Genomic DNA, 16,137 nt, shown 5'->3' with positions numbered 1-16,137 from the left:
TCTGGGAATGCTCTCAGCCCCTTCAGGGAATCTCTGAGCTGCAGAGAGCTACCTGCAGGTCAATCCCTTCCTGAGGCAGCTCACATGCAATGACTGACCAGGTAGGGGTAAAAAGACCAGGCAAGACAATGCTGATGGGCTATGTTAGCTCCAGAGCTTCCTGTGGGGTTGAGGCTGTCTGTTGTTGGGCCTGCAGTGTAGCTTGACTTCCCCTTCTACCCAATCCTGCTTCCTTCCTCTCCCATCAACAGGTTTGGATCCCAAGGGCACTCCTTAATAAACATCTTACAAGCAAGACTTCCTAGAGAACTGGACCTGTGACAGGGATAAGGAATTACTCCCAAGAGAGCTTCCTCCAGTGCCATCTCCCTTACTTTACCTGAGTCTGGGCTGCACTAGATCCTTTCTAATGAGATGCTGTCAGGGACCCACCTTACAGATGTGTTTTTGGATCTTACTTTTTTTTAATTGTTTTTTAAGAGATGGAGTCTCACTCTGCCACCCAGACTTGAGTGCAGTGGCACAATCATAGCTCGCTGCAACCTTGAACTCCTGGGTTCAAGTGATCCTTCCACTTCAGCCTCCCAAGTAGCTAGGACTACAGGCACCTGCCACCATGGCTGGCTAATTTTTCTATTTTTTGTAGAGACTTAATATGTTGCCCAGGCTGGTCTCAAACTCCTGGCCTCAGGCGATCCTCCTGCTTCAGCCTCCTAAAGTGCTATGTTTTATTTTTAAAAGCCTTTTAAAAATTGTTTTGGAAAAGGTATGGGCCATTTTGGACAATAATGATTATCCAGTATGAGCTGAGATTCCTCATTTGCAAAACATGGACACTATATAACATTTACTTTAGTACAAAGACATTTTCCAAAATCTTTCTCATTAGCCTATCTGTAATTCCTTCAAGGTAAAGAGGGAAGGAATTACTATCCTATTGTGCAGCTCATGAAATTGAGACTCTGAATAGGTGACTGACTCATTCAAGGGCATATGGCCAGATAGACCCAGAGAAATAGATCCCAGGAGAGTGAAAGAGTCTTGAAGTTGAAGAAATTCAGTGCCTTCATTCTTTATTAGGGCAACCTGATGTCAGAGAGCTTTAGTGACTTGCCTCAGTTTCCTTATCTATTAATACAAATTGAGGGCAAGACGTCTACTGGTGTCCCTCAGGACTATTTTGATTGTAAGTGACAGAAACCTAGTTAAAACTGGCTTATGTGAAAAAGGGAATGTATTCTCTCATTTAACTGAAAAGTCTAAAAGTAATTGGCTTCAGGCATGGCTAGATTCAGGTGTTCAAACACTGACACCAGAAATCTGTCTCTCTCTCTCTTGGTCTCTTGGTTCTGTTTTAGCTTCATTCATCTGCTGACTCACTCTCAAGTGGTAGCCATTCTACCAGAGCATTAAGGACTGCTCTTTCCTAATATTTCCACAAAAATCTTGGGATTGACTTTAACAGTCCAAGTTTGGGTTACCTGCTCATGCCTGAACTGTGAACACTGTGAATCACTAAGGACAGAATGAGGTCACAGGAAAAGAAATGCCTGTACTGTGCAGGCAAAAACATCAGAAGTTTCCTGGGTTAGTGTTTAGCACAAAGGGATAAGCTCTCAAAGAATGATGGCTATGACACTCTTTAAGGTCCCTTCTAGATCTGAAATTCTAGGATTTTTACCACTTTATACTTTGATACAAAGCCAGATATAAATGTTGGCAGCCAAAGGAAGCACTGCGTAACAATTTGAGCTCACACAAGGTCTAGCCAAAACACCATAAAGTGAGCTGAGAAAGGGCATTAAAAAGGGACCTGGCAGAGCAAACCTATGGAGTTCTTGCTCTTCTACAGCAGAGGGTAACTGCCTGTGGCCTGCCTCCTTTTGTAGCTGAGCCAGAGACAGTGGCAGTTCCAGAAGCAGGGTATGATCCCAGAAGGGACTCCTTGAGCCTCTGGGGCCTGCTATATCCCTAGTCCCTTCAAAAGGATCCTGCTTCTTTCAGTATCAAATAATCCGGCTGGACCAGGGGGCTGGACCTGCTCTGGGAGCTGAAGGCAGTCATGGATAGGCTGGAGTAGAAGAGCAGGCTACCAAGACTAACCAATGTGGATGTTTTGGGTTAGGTGATCACCCAACCAAAGATTTCTCTGAGGTGCGTGTGTGAGTGTGCAAATGTGCAATCTGAGCTTCAACTCCAGGGGAGACAGGGCATTGAGCTCAGGTTACATCCTCATTCAGACTGTAAACCGTATAAGTGGCGCCCCCTGGAGGTGTATGCTGCAATAGCTCTTCTGTCTGCCATACCTGGATGCTGGGGGATGGGGGTGCTACCCAGAATAATGAGTTCCACATCCAGGTTGTCTCTCTGTTTCTGACGTTAGACCTCCCACTACCAATGGTTGTTTGGGTATAGTTGAATCCTCACTTTTCAGAAAGATACTCTTTTTCCCAGATGTGCTGAATATTATGGATGTATTGGTCACCTAGAGGCTAGACAGTATCAAAATTTCTCCTGGCAGGGAGGATCAGAGAAGCCAAGTGAGTGTCCAAGATCACACAGCAGAGGGAACAGTTGTATTAAAGCCCAAGACCCTTGCCCATTAGCAGCCTTTCCTAGCATTGCAGAATGCTATGATTTAGGAGCAGCAAATCCATGGTGGCACCCCTGCCAGGTGCTCACAGGCCTTGCAACAGGGCCAGGGGTCTGGAGTATATGGAAGACCCTGTAGGCTACCAGCCCTTCCCCCAGGCCAGAGGAGCTGCTTCTTGGGCAAGAGACATGAATCAGCCATGGGCACCTCTGCCAGCTTTTGATGAATTTTCCTGCCACTAGTGCTAATTTCCTGAAAGGCTTTTGTTTTTCCACCTTCAGGCTCCCCCTCAAAAGGGTTCTTGCTCCTTAACAGTGGGAGATCTATAATGATCACTTGTAGCTCCTTGGTGAGGTCAACAACATGCTCCTCCACCAGCTCCTGTGACTGAAAGGGCTGGGAGTGTACAGAAATCCTGGACCACAGCCAGAGGGGGCTGAGACCAGCAGCGTGTCTTACTACAGGAACAGTCCCCAATGTACAGATAAGGAGAAGCAGGCCCAGAGAGGCAAGCGGCCTGCACACAGAGGCACTGGCTCAGATAGGAACACACAGCTCCCAAATTCTGCCTGAAGGAGATATGCGGAACCCTGCTCTGTGGGCCATCTGATCGCAGCCCGTTCAAGCCCATCTCTTTCAGGGCTTGAATGGGCCCTCTCCCTCCTACCTATGGGCTCCCCAAACAGTAGACCTAGACCCAACCCCTCATGGCCATGGGAGTCATTCCCATTATGGAGGGATAGTGGTAGGAGGTTAGAGTGCTGTCTTGACTGGCTTTCCAAGGGGCAGGGGTAGTGAAGCGGCTTTCCCAGCAGCACTTGGCCCTGTCTGTGCCTGTGCCCTGGACTGGACTCCCTCTAGTGGCCTTTCGTGGGACCAGTGGGTAAGTGCTGAGGTCCCACAGGACTGTGGACTCCTGAAGGGCAAGACCAAAGCCTATGGGAGGGTAAGTCAGGTTGTGATGGGCAGGGACCCAGGGGAGGAAGTCCATGCATTCACTTTCAGTGATGAGTGCGTGGCCCTGTACTGCCCACCCACTCTCCTGCCCACCTCCCGACCTCAAGGGCACGATCTGGCACCGGCTGTGGGTTTCCAAAGCCTGGCCTTGACTTAGCCACGAGCTAGCCCAGACCCGGGCCTTGGAGGTCCGGAAAAAGCGAGGAGGGCCATGGGAAGGCAAGAGATCTTGGGCAGAGTCCGCCCCTGCCTAGAGGGGCGACTGATGGGGCGGGCTCCGAGGCGCAGGAGCCCTCGTAGGGGGGGTCCCAGCCCGCTCGCCCCCACTACCCAGTGGCAGCGAGTTTCAGCTCCCGGCGCCCTCACGTCGGCCTGGGTTCTGGGCCGGCGCCAGGCGGCTGGATCCATGACTGCAGTTGGCGGGAGGCCTGACGGCGAGTCCCCTGGGGCTCCCAGGCAGCCGGCGCAGTTGGCCAGGCAGGCAGGGAGGGCTGCAGCAGGCCGGGGGCCGGGGGCCGGTGGCCGGTGGGGGGGTGGGGGGGCGAGGCGGCGGCAGCTGCGCTTGTGGGGGCCGCGGTCAGCAGGGTCCCCGCAGAGAGACCGCGTCTCCCGCACTAATTGGCCCTTTCCCAGCCGCCTTGGCCGGTAATTGCTGCTTCAGGGGGTGGAAAGTGGGGGAGTGTCCGGGAGAGAGGAGGGGGCGCCGCTTCCGGAGCCAGGAGCCAGGCTCAGTCCTACTTGGGCCACCAGGCCAGCAGGAGGCCCGTGTTCGCGCGGGGCCCACGCAGGCTTTGCACCCACACGCTTTCGTCCTCGCGACGGCCCAGGCAAGTCAGGTTAAACCCAGTGGGTGGGGAGGCTGGGTGGCGGCAAGCCACAGAAGTGTCAGAGGGCCCTCACCAAGATCCAGTCAGTTCTACCAACCGCTACCCCTGGGTGGGGCCTGGCAGCGGCTTTAGGAAAGACTCTGGGTGGCCCTGGGGGGTGGTGGATCTGAGGGGGAGGCCAGGAAGACAAGGTGGAGAAATGGGGCTGTAGGTAGCCCTCCCGTCCCCCTCATCCAGCGGTGCAACCCAGGAAGGAAGCCAACAGGAAGAGGGGCATCTTGCTGTGTGCATGGGAAGGGTGTGGAGCCAGGATGCCCACTGGAGTCCTTTCAGGCTCAGATTCCTAGGGAAGGTCCCAGGGTTTCCCCAGAGTCCCTTATGATTCTCACATCTGCTGCAGCCAGGCTGGACCCAGACGGAGCCTGGTTCCTGCTCAGCTGCACTTCCTCTAATTTGAGGGAGGAAGGCCTCTGAGCAGGTGGCTGTTTGAAGAAGCTCTGTTCCCCAGGCCATGATACTTGTTAAAGCCCAGTAAGGCAGACTTTTTTCAGGACCATGGAAATAGGCATAGGGACCACTCAGTAGGGTTTTGCAGTAGGGGCGAGAGATTGGGCTCAACTCCCAAAACATCATGGGCAAGTGGGAGTTTATAGCCAAGGAGCAAGGTGGGGTCAGTGGATGGAAAATTACTAAGAGGAACGACAGGGATAAGAGGAGGGATTCTTGCTGAAGGCAGGTGGGGTGATCAGACATCACCTGGGGGATGAGGGAGGATGAGGAACCCTATTAGTTATGAAAGGTGATCAGTTATCGACATCAGGGGGTCTGGTTAAAATGACTTAGCAGTATTCTTGCTAAAAATTCAGGCCAAGTTGAAAAAGAGTTCAGAGAAGCCTGACTAGAGTTTGGTCAAGGAGAGAAACTTTGTCAGGGGAGAAATGAGGAACCCTCAGAGGCAGGCCTGGGCCAGCCTGGGTGCTGTGCCAGCAGGCCACAGGGTGAGTATCCAAGGACCTCCAGGTCAAGATGTCCCTTGTGGGCATTGGAACAAATCAGGCCCAGCTGGACCTCAGCCCCTGTTGAGTTCTGCGTGGCTGCCCTGGGACCATCTTTCACCTGGCTGGACTCCCAGCCCACAGGCAAGCTGCCACTGATGAGTGGCTATTTGGTTGCCTGGAACATTCTTCTGGCTGTGCCTTCCCTAAGAGTAGAGCTGCCACACCTCCTCTGGGGGCCACCCTCCCTCCCCAGGGATTGCTACAGGTCTGGATGGAGGTGACAGGGTGAGTCAGGCAAGACTAGATCCAATTCCTGCTCTGCCACTACTGGCTTATGACCTTGGGCAGGGCTTTTTATGTTTCAGTGCCTGTGTTTCCTCATCTATAAAAGGGGACTAATAATATCCACATGATAGGGTTGTTGTAAGAATAAACATTTGCTTGAAAGAGGCTTTCCCCCTCCTCCAGCCATCCCTTTGCTTTGGGGGCTTAGGTGCTGGAGTGTGGAGGATTGGGTGTCCCTCATGCCACAGGTCTATGTGACTTTCAGTTGCCCCCAGAGACTCAGGATCCCCTAGGAATGAAAGGCCTCATCAACAATGTAGTTTGGGACATAAAACCTGTAGGACACTGCAATGTTCATAGTAACGTTATTCATGATAGCCAAAAGGTGGAAACAACCCAAATGTCTATCAGTGGATAAATGGATAAACCAAATGTGGTGTATATATATATATACAATGGAATATTATTCAGCCTTAAAAAGGAAGGAAATTCTAATACATACTACAACGTGAATAAACCCTGAAGACATGCTAAGTGAAATAACTCAGACACAAAAGGACAAATACTGAATGATTCCACTTATATGAGACACCTGGAGGAGTCAAATTCATAGAGACAGAAAGTAGAATAGTGGTTACCAGGGGCTTGAGGGAAGGGGGAATTAATTATTTAATGGGCACAGAGTTTCAGTTTTGGATGACAAAAAAGTTCTGGAGATGGATAGTGGTGATGGTTGTATAACATTGTGAATGTACTTAATGCCATTGAACTGTATGTTTAAAAATAGTTAAAATGGTAAATTTCATGTTATGTATATCTTACCCACAAAAACAAAACAAAACAAGAACTGTGGGACAGGCTGGGATGTGCCCAGGTTGGGTTGCAGGAGAGGCCCCCAAAAGTGAGGAGTCCGGATGCAGCACTAAGACCTAAACCAATGGACAAGTGAGCAAGGGGTGTGACTGTCCTGATGTTCTGAGGGGTGCACTTGAGACCATGAGGAAAAAAAGCCAAGTGTTTTGCAACCCAGGCAACTTTGCTGCAGCACCCCTGACTAAGCAGGTGCATAGGAGGTACAGCCCAGTAAGGGGCAGACAGCAACACTTCCCTCCTCCAGATACCATTCACTTCACCCAACCATTTTATAGGTGGAGAAATTCAGGTCAAGTCAACATGTCTTTATTGAGGATCATCCCTGTGTGCAGGCTTTGAAGGGGCCCTGGGCGAGATGAGTGTGGGTGGGGGAGAAGATCTCAAGCTATCAAAGTTTTGCTCCATGTCACAAATAACCTGCCCAAGGCCTCAGAAGCCAATATGAACAGCAATGAGGTTGAACAGGATGGACAGTAAATGACAAGCTGGGTGCAATGATGGGGCAGTGGTAGTCTGGGTGGACTTCCCAAAAGAAGGGGCTGCAAGTACATCTTGAAGGATAGGAGGACTTGGAGAAGGGACAGAAGGGGTTGTCCTGAGACTGTGGAGCTGGGCATAGTGTGGTGGTGAAAGGGCCTGGCTAACCTGATGTATATAATGGGGGGGGGGCATCACGGGATATCAGGCTGGAGGAGGGGGTTACAGGGCCCCGGACAATAGGCTAAGGCTCTAGCTCTGGCCTGAAGACAGTAGGGAATCCCTGCAGGTCCTAGATTAGGGTGGTCAGGACTCTTGTCCCCATGGCCAGTCTCTCCAGGGCCTGGATGGTGGGAGAAACCCTTTGGCTCCATCTGCATAGCCACCCTCAGAATTGCCTCTGCTTCTCTGGTCTTTGAGGCTGATGCAGCCTTGTCTAGAAGGCCATCTTCTGCTCCTCGAGCTTCACACCCATGCTTGTGGCAAAATCCAGCTGCAAGTACTTTCCATGCTTGTCGTATCGTGGCCAGCATGGTAGCATCCCACCATTGGGATTTCTATCCAAGAGGAGGAAGGAGAGAGGATTATTCATGTTCCTCTTCACCCTGCCTCGTAATCGCATCTTTTCCTCACTTACTTTCCCCTGGGGAGCTGGGGTCCAAGAGGACTTTACAAAGATGATATTTATTTATTTGTCATTTTGTTTTAGACACAGATTCTTGCTGTGTCACCCAGGCTGAAGTACAGTGGTATGATCATAGCTCACTGTGACCTCAAACTCCTGGACTCAAGCAATCCTCCTGCCTTGGACTACAGGTATGTACCACAATGCCTGGCTAATTTTTTAGTTTTTTTGGAGAGACAAGTCTTTCTATGTTGACCAGTCTGGTCTTGAACTCCTGGCCTTAAGTGATCCTCCTGCCTCAGTCTCCCAAAATGCTGGGATTACAGGTATGAGCTACCATGCCTGGCAGCAGAGATGATATTTAGACATATCTTTAAGAAAGAGTAAGAAAGTGTGTAGTGGGGCATTCCAGGCAGAGGGAACAGTATGTGTCAGGTTTAGAGATATGAAAAACCAGGGCTTTTGGAGGAAGCACAAATATAGCACTAGGTAAAAACAGGGTGTATGATATAGTAGTAACACTCATCGGGTGTTGGGCAGGTGGGAGGGGGGAGAAGGGGATGGGTATATTCACACCTCATGGGTGTGGTGCACACCGTCTCGGAGATGGACATGCTTGAAGTTCTGACTCAGGTAGGGCAAAGTCAATATATGTAACCTAAACGTTTGTACCCCTGTAATATGCTGACATAAAAAAAAAACCAAGGTGTATGTGAAGGGGATGGATGTGGAAAGGAGATGGCACAGGAAAGATTGTGAAGGGCCTTTCATCAGGCTGAGGGTCTCGGACTTTATCCTAGAGGCAGAGAGAAGCCATGAAGGGTTTAAAGCAGGTGAGTGACTTGGTCAAATGCGATTTCAGAAAGACCCCTCGAATGTTCTAAGGAGGACAGATAGAAAGGAGAGCATGCAGATGTATGAAAATAGTCACAAGGCTAGCCAAAGCTCAGCTTAGATGTCACCTCCACCAGGAAGCCTCCCCTGCCCACCAGGCTGGGACAGATACCTCTTCTTTGCTCTTAAAGTGCCTTGTGCTCCCCGAGAACAGCTCTCAGTATGCCAGATTGTCATTTCATGTTTTTGTGGGGCAAGCTGCTGGAGGATGGTGCTCATGTCTGCAACAGCCTTGAATCCCAGTGCCCAGTACTGGGGCTGGCACAAGAGATAACAGCGGGGAATGGCTGCTGAATGCTTGAACGAATGAAGAATGTGCATCATGGACAGAGAGGGACACATTCTAGAGACATTTAGGATCTGGTGGCTGGCTGGGGAAAGGTGAGGGAGAAGGGGCACTCTGGTCAGGCCGACTGGGCAGTGGGACATGCAGGGACAAATATCCAAAGCAGCCAGCCATCAGGTGTAGCACCAGGCAGGAAGACTGCCCAGATGTGTCAGTGGGTCAGACTCCCCCTGTTTGGGCAAAGTTGGCCCAGTATTTCATCATCTGGAGGTTAAGAGCCTTCTCTTCACCTGCGGAAGGGCCTAGGGGCAGAATGGGATGTGGCATTTAGGACAGAACAAGGAGTGCTGACATCTCACCCTGCTCCTCTGCTGCTGCCTCTGTGGCAGAAGACTTTCATTTAGGAGGGCAACCCAGATTAGGAACTGGCTAGCTCCGTGTGGCCAGCCAATGGTGAGGTTGGGTCTTCATACAAAGGTGGGGAAATGGGACACCCAGTGGGGGTATCAGGTGGGACTTTAGCACCTTTGGAGAAGGGGCTCCCAAAGATGAAGTGAATCTCATCCCCATGGTCTGCCCCATCAGTGCGGAGTTTGACAATTATGCCTTTAAGAGCACGGTGCTTAAACTCGTACAGGTAGACGGGGAGGCCAGCATCTATGAAGAGGGAAACTGAGGAAAAGCCTCAGCCTGGGCTTCCCACCCACCCCATGCATCCCACCCACCAGCATCAAGCAAGAGAAAGAGCTCTGGCTTCAGAATCAAGGGAGCAGACTTGAATCCTTTCTGTAATATTCATTAGCTTTGTGACCTTGGACGAGTTACTCAACCTCTCTGAGTTGCAATTCCTCATCTGCAGACTGAGAATGCTAAAACCTAATTCATGGCATTGTGGCAAGGATCATGGAAGCCTTCTTTTCCCTCTTCTGAACCTTTCTTGGCCTGGCATTTCAGGGTCTTGAGTGTCTGCCTTCTCCAGCCCCACCTTTGACCTCTCAACCACATGTTACATATAGCAATATATATTTTACATTACTGTAAAAGACAGTACAAATACTTTTTAAAATCTGAACTTATTTAAATAACAATTACATAAAAGAATACGGACATAGTGTATTATTGAGCCTGTAATATATAGAAATGTAATATATTTGCCAATAAGAGCACACAGGAAGCAAAGCTGTATTGGGCTAAGGAAATGAAAACAGATAGTAAAGTAATAATTATACAATGTATTTTGGGGTCTGTAACATTAACAGATATAATATGTATAACAATAATACCACAAAAAGAGGGAAAGGGAACAGGAATATATAGGAATAATGTTTCTGTATCTCAGTGGAATTAAGCTAGTATAAAACTGAAGCTGATTCTGATAAGGTAAAATGTATATGGTAAGCCCTAGAACAACCACTAAAAACAGCAACAACACTAAAAAATATATAGTGAAAAAATCATCAAAGAAATTTAAATACTTCATTAGAAAATATTTACATAATGCAAAGAAAGCACTAAAGGATAAAGAGAGGAACAAAAAAGATACAAGACCCATAGGAGTCTGGGTATAGTAGCTCAGGTCTATAGTCCTGGCACTGTGGGAGGCCGAGGTGGGAGGATCACTTGAGCTCAGGAGTTCCAGACCAGCCTGAGCAAGAGTGAGACCCCGTCTCTACTAAAAATAGAAAAATTAGCCCAGCGTGGTGGTGCATGCCAGTGGCTGTGGCAGGGAATGCCAGGAACAGACAGGCCACCCAGACCAGGACCCAGGACTCTGCTCTCACTACTGTCCCCATGCTACTTACAAGTAACAAGGCAGAAGCTGCAGGTGGTGGAATGAGTCCCTCACCCCTGGCACTACCAGTCTCTAAGGAGCTTGTTACAAAAGCCTCTGTGGACCACCCCATCTGGCTGGTGGCCAGCGCCCCCAGGAGCCGGTGCCTCAAAGGGGCAGGGATGGGCAAGTACCCTGCAAAGGCAGGGATGATATGACAGCGTTCCCCTGTGTTCAGATCACAGCTTTCCTGACTTGGTGACCTCCATGAGACCTTGTGTGCTCATCACAAGATGCCCATGTCACCGACCTGAGGGAATGATGGCCACTGAGCCTGGGGTGCCACTGCCAGTGAGCCAACAGGCCTGGGATGCGGGCTGGTGTCCAGTCTGGCCTGCCAGGAACCTTCCTGAACCTTTAAGGGAACTGAAGTTGAGTTTTTGAAAAATTGAGGTGAAATTCACATATCATGCAATTAACTATCATGGAGTGCACAATTCACTGGCCGTTTGTGTGTTCCCACCGTTAGGCAACTACCACACCTCTAGTCATGAAACTTTTTCACCATCCCGGCAAAACACCCTGTAACCATCAAAAAGTAATGACTCCCCATTCCTCCTGGTGGCCGCTCATTTGCTTTCTGTCTATGGATTTACCTGTTCCTGGTATAGCATGTAAAAAGAATCATACAGTGTGTGACAGTTTGTGTCTGGTTTCTTTCACTTAGTCTAATGTTCTTGAGGTTCATCGGAGTTGTAGCATGTGTTGGTGATTTTTATGGCTGAATAATGTTCCGCTGTATGGACAAACTGCTTTGTTTACTCACCCACTCATTTCTGAGCGTGTGGGTTGTTCGCACCTTTGGACTATTATGAAGAAAGCCGCTGTAACATGTGCAGGTTTCTGTGTGGACCTGCACTTCATTTTCTCTTGGGTCTGGGAATCGGATTCCTGGGGCATTTGCTCATTCTGTCTGTACATGGCGAAAGCTGCCAGCCTGTTTGCCACTGTGGCTGGGTGACACTCTCATAGACCTCAAGGCCTGGGGCCCCAGGACTGTGAGTGCCCAGGGTGTATGTTGGGGTGACTTTCTCATAGAGGCCACTCTCTTGAAGGGTCCTCAAGTGACAGGGCAGAAGCAGGACGCTGACCCCAAGTGGCCGCAGGACTCCTGGGCAGGGGAAACTGAGATCTGGGAGTGCGAGGGGGGTCAGCAGGAAGACCTTGAGTGTGACCTCGTACACATTACTTCACAGCTCTGGGCCTAGTTTTGTCATCTACAAAACAGTGATGATAACAGGACCCACCTCACAGGGTGGAAGTGAGGTTACGTGTGTGTGGTGTGTGTGTCTGAGAACACGAGCCTTGGAACCAGAGCCCACAGAAGCCTGTTCTTGCCTCTGGGCAGGGTTCCGTCAGGGCCTCTGTGTCCCTGCTGGCTTGTCCAACCCAAGAGAGGGCAGGACAGACTTCTGGGCCTCAGTGTCAGGAACATGGGTGGCTGGGAATGGGGTGGGTGGGAGGATGGGCGGATATTTCGTGTCTCAATGAGGGACAGGATGTGGGTCTTGCCTACACAAGATGCCAGATCTTCTTGTGGGGTTCCAGCTGGCACTCAGGGCTCGAGAGAACTGCTTTAGGATGCAACTTTCCTTCTGTCAAAATAACCAGCCCCAGCCTGGCACAGTGGCTTTCGCCCCAGCTACTTGGGAGGCTGAGGCAGTGAGCTGTGATCGGGCCACTGACTCCAGCCTGGGCAAGAGAGGGAGTCCCTGTCTCCAAAAAAATAAAAATAATAAAAGAACCAATAACCAGGGCAGTTTCCTCAATCTTCCATGGCAGCCTCCAGACTTTTGTCCTTCTCTGCTCCGCCCTCCCCTCCTTGCTGCCATCACAGCCCCCCACCCCAGGTTCCCCACCTAGACCATTTCTTGAAGATTTTAGCAGTGGCTCTGGCATGCTTTCCAGAAAGTCTTCCTTTGCAGGCCTTCAACACTCACATCAGGGCACCTGGATCTGCTCTCCTCCCACAATCTTGTCCTCCGACCCCTTAGCTGTAGGTGCTGACAGGAGACAGCGTCCATCTGCCCCCAAGGCCAAGATTCCCCATTCCCTGCAGCTAGGGCTGCCCTCCCTCCTAGCATTGGGGATGGGCCTACCAGGGCCAGGACTAGGTGAAACAGGCCACCAAGGTACCTACGATGTAAAAGTCAGCGCCACTCACCCACCTGGTCATACAAGGGGAAAAGTGGTTCCTGAGGATGAGGACTTCCTAAATGTGTACCCTACGCTTCTTGCGTGCTTCACTCAAGTCCCAGCTCTGGGACCCCCCCTGGGCACCAGGCCCTCGTCCCCTGTCAGGGCTGTCTCTTCTGGGCCATCAGCTTCTGCTGCATCTCCCCCACCAGATGCAAACACAGCTCCCGTGCAAAACCAACACCATCCAAAACTTCCCTTGACCCACTTTGCCCTCCAGCTATCGTTGCACTCAATGCTGTTCTTGTTTCTAGCAAAGCTAAAATCATCTAACTTTGCTGTCTCTACTTCTCTCCTTCCAGTCTCTCCCAGAAGTTGTTCTTGACCTCCACCCCATCTGCAAGGCCTGTTGTGGATTCAGTGTCTCCCATCCAACACACTCAGGCCTGAACCACGCTCCCAGCCCCCTGCTGGCCAGATGCTCTCTCTGCCCTTAGCACTAATCAATACCTGAGCTGTGGGTGCTAAGAGCTCCCCAGCTCCTCCAGGTCAGGGTTGTGTACAAAGCTCCTTTGTGTTAACTGGGTGACAAAGTGCTTCTTCCTAATCCCGGGGCTGCTGTTCACAGCCTCTGGGGTGCAGGTCCTCACGTACTCCGCCCCTGGCTGCCCTGTCGTTTGGAGGTCCTGACATTGATGATGACTGAGGCATTAGTACAAATGTGAAATGGAGAAAGGAAGAGTGCCAGGAGTCTGTTTGTATGTGTGTGTGAGGAAAAACTGCATACATATCGTCTGTCTACATTTACAGATACATATATATGTATATATATATAGAGAGAGAGAGAGAGAGACAGACAGACAGACAGACAGAGTGAGAGAAAGATGGAAGCAGAGGCTAAACATCCAGGGAACCAACTGCAAGGAAACACCACTACACACCCATTAAAAATAATCAGATTTAAGACCCCAAAGGCCAACTGTTGGTGAGGACATGGAGCAAGTGCAACCCTCACAGATGGCTGGGGCGGGTGGGGATGCAAAAACAATATAGTCATTTTGGAAGACAGCTGGGGATTTTCTTTAAAAGCTAAACATACTGGCCATATACCTAGCGGTTCCACTCTCAGGCATCCACTCCCACAGAAATGAAAGCATATGTCCATATGAAATGTTTACTGCAGCTTTATTAAAAGTAGCCACAAAATGGAAATCATGTAAATGTGCATCCACTGGTACATGGATAAAATGGGCTATATCCATACGTGGAATACTACTCAGTGAGAAAAGGAAGAACCTACAGCTTGAATCTGAAAACATGATGCTAAGTGATGGTAGCCAGTCACAAATGATTCCATCGATAGGTTATTCTCGAGAAGGCAAACCAGCAACAGAAGGCAATTTGGTGGTTGCCTGGGTTGAGGATCATGACAAGGACTGACTGCAAAGGAGCATGAGGGAACTTTCTGGGGTGATAGAAACATTCTCAGACTTGACATGGTAGTGGTTGTATGTCTTACACCCTTACTCAAGGTTATCAAACTGTAAACCTAAAAAGGGGGAATTTAATTGTAATGTAAATTGTTCCACAGAAAAGCTGTTAAAAAATAACTATTAAAAGGCTAAAAAATAGTCCTGGGAACCCACTCTAGGAAAGTATACTGTGCAACTGCAGAAGTGAAAAACATACAGAGGCATGTCGTGCATGCATCAGGTGCTCAATAAATGCTTTCAGGATGCAGTGGAAGCATTATGCACCAGTCAGTGGTCATGAAAAGGATTCTCTCTTCCCTGTCCGAATTCAAGGCAGCCCAGGCTTAACGTTGTCTTTGGCTGCCACCTGGTGGCCAGAGTGGGTAACACGGGACTCTTCATTTTTCACCCCAACCCCTGCAGTTAGGCTTAAATGCAGTGGACGGAAAGGAGGAATTTTCCCCTGAGAAAACTGGTGGCCTGAGAGGGAAAGTAGGTCAGAATTAGGGGCATAGGGGCAGTCCTAGAGTGCTAGGGTCCATGGGACAAGGGATACAGCCACTTAATGCAGAGATAAATGATTTGGGTGAACAAAGAGGCAGATTGGACACAATTTGCCACCTTTGCATACATAAAATATAAGAGAGTGTTTTTTTAGGGGGAGAAGTGTTTAGGGACAACTATGTTCTTCTATGCCTGAACCTTCTGATCCCTCAATCCCATTTCCAGGACACACCTACAGACAAACATCTTCCAGAGTGTGCTGTGTTCATGTAAGTGCAGGCCCCACCACGTCTGCAGAACCACTGAGTATGAGAGCGAACATCAGGAGATGGGTTAGTGAGGTACCTGCTTGGCTGTCCTGCCCACTGCAGGGCCACCCCTGGCTCTAGTGGCCTGTGGGCAAGCCCAGTTCTGCTTCTCACAAAAAAGGGGTCAGTCACCTCTGGGAGACACAGTTAGGGGAGTGGGTGGGTTGCTTTAAATTTCAATGATGGGTAACATTTAGTCTAGGGGAACAATAGGTAGGGACAGGAAGTTTTATATTTCCAGTGGTTGGTAACCTCAGTGGCTGAGATCCAGGAGCTCTAGGTGCTGTGGTGTGAACATTTGTGTCCCCTCAAAATTCACAGGCTAGGCCGGGCGCGGTGGCTCACGCCTGTAATCCTAGCACTTTGGGAGGCTGAGGTGGGTGGATCATTTGAGCTCAGGAGTTGGAGACCAGCCTGAGTGAGAGCGAGACCCCATCTCTGCTAAAAAAAAAAAAAATAGAAATTAGCTGGACAACTAAACATATATATATATACCCAGAAAAAATTAGCAGGGCATAGTGGCACATGCTTGTAATCCTAGCTACTCAGGAGGCTGAAGCAGAAGGATTGTTTGAGCCCAGTAGTTTTAGGTTGCTGTGAGCTAGGCTGATGCCACGGCACTCTAGCCCGGGCAACAGAGTGAGACTCTGTCTCAAAAAAAAAAAAAAATTCACAGGCTGAAACCTAATCCTCAACGTGATGGATTAAGGGATGGGATATTAAGCGGTGAAGGGAATCAGTGCCCTTATCAAAGAGGCTTGAGGGAGCTTGTTCGCCCCTTCCACCAGGGGAGGACACAGTGAGAAGGTGCCATCTATAAACCAGAGAACAAGCCCTTACCAGACACCAGATCTGCTGGCATCTTGATCCTGGACTTCCCAGCTTCCAGAAATGTAAGCAACAAATTTCTGTCCTTTATAAGGCACCCGGTGTATAGTATTTCTGTTATAGCAGCTTGAATGGACCAAGACATTAGGGCTTCTGGTGTCCAGGTTTTCTACTGGCCACTTACTGATATGAGGGCATGTGGGGCTTGTGGAGAGATGGACATCAGCTTCCCCCCCCCGCCAG

The sequence above is a fragment of the Lemur catta genome, chromosome 20 (assembly GCF_020740605.2).
Source record: "Lemur catta isolate mLemCat1 chromosome 20, mLemCat1.pri, whole genome shotgun sequence".
NCBI classification, from domain to species: Eukaryota; Metazoa; Chordata; class Mammalia; order Primates; family Lemuridae; genus Lemur; species Lemur catta.
The sequence above is the reverse complement of the archived record's forward strand: the minus strand, read 5'-3'. Positions refer to the sequence as shown.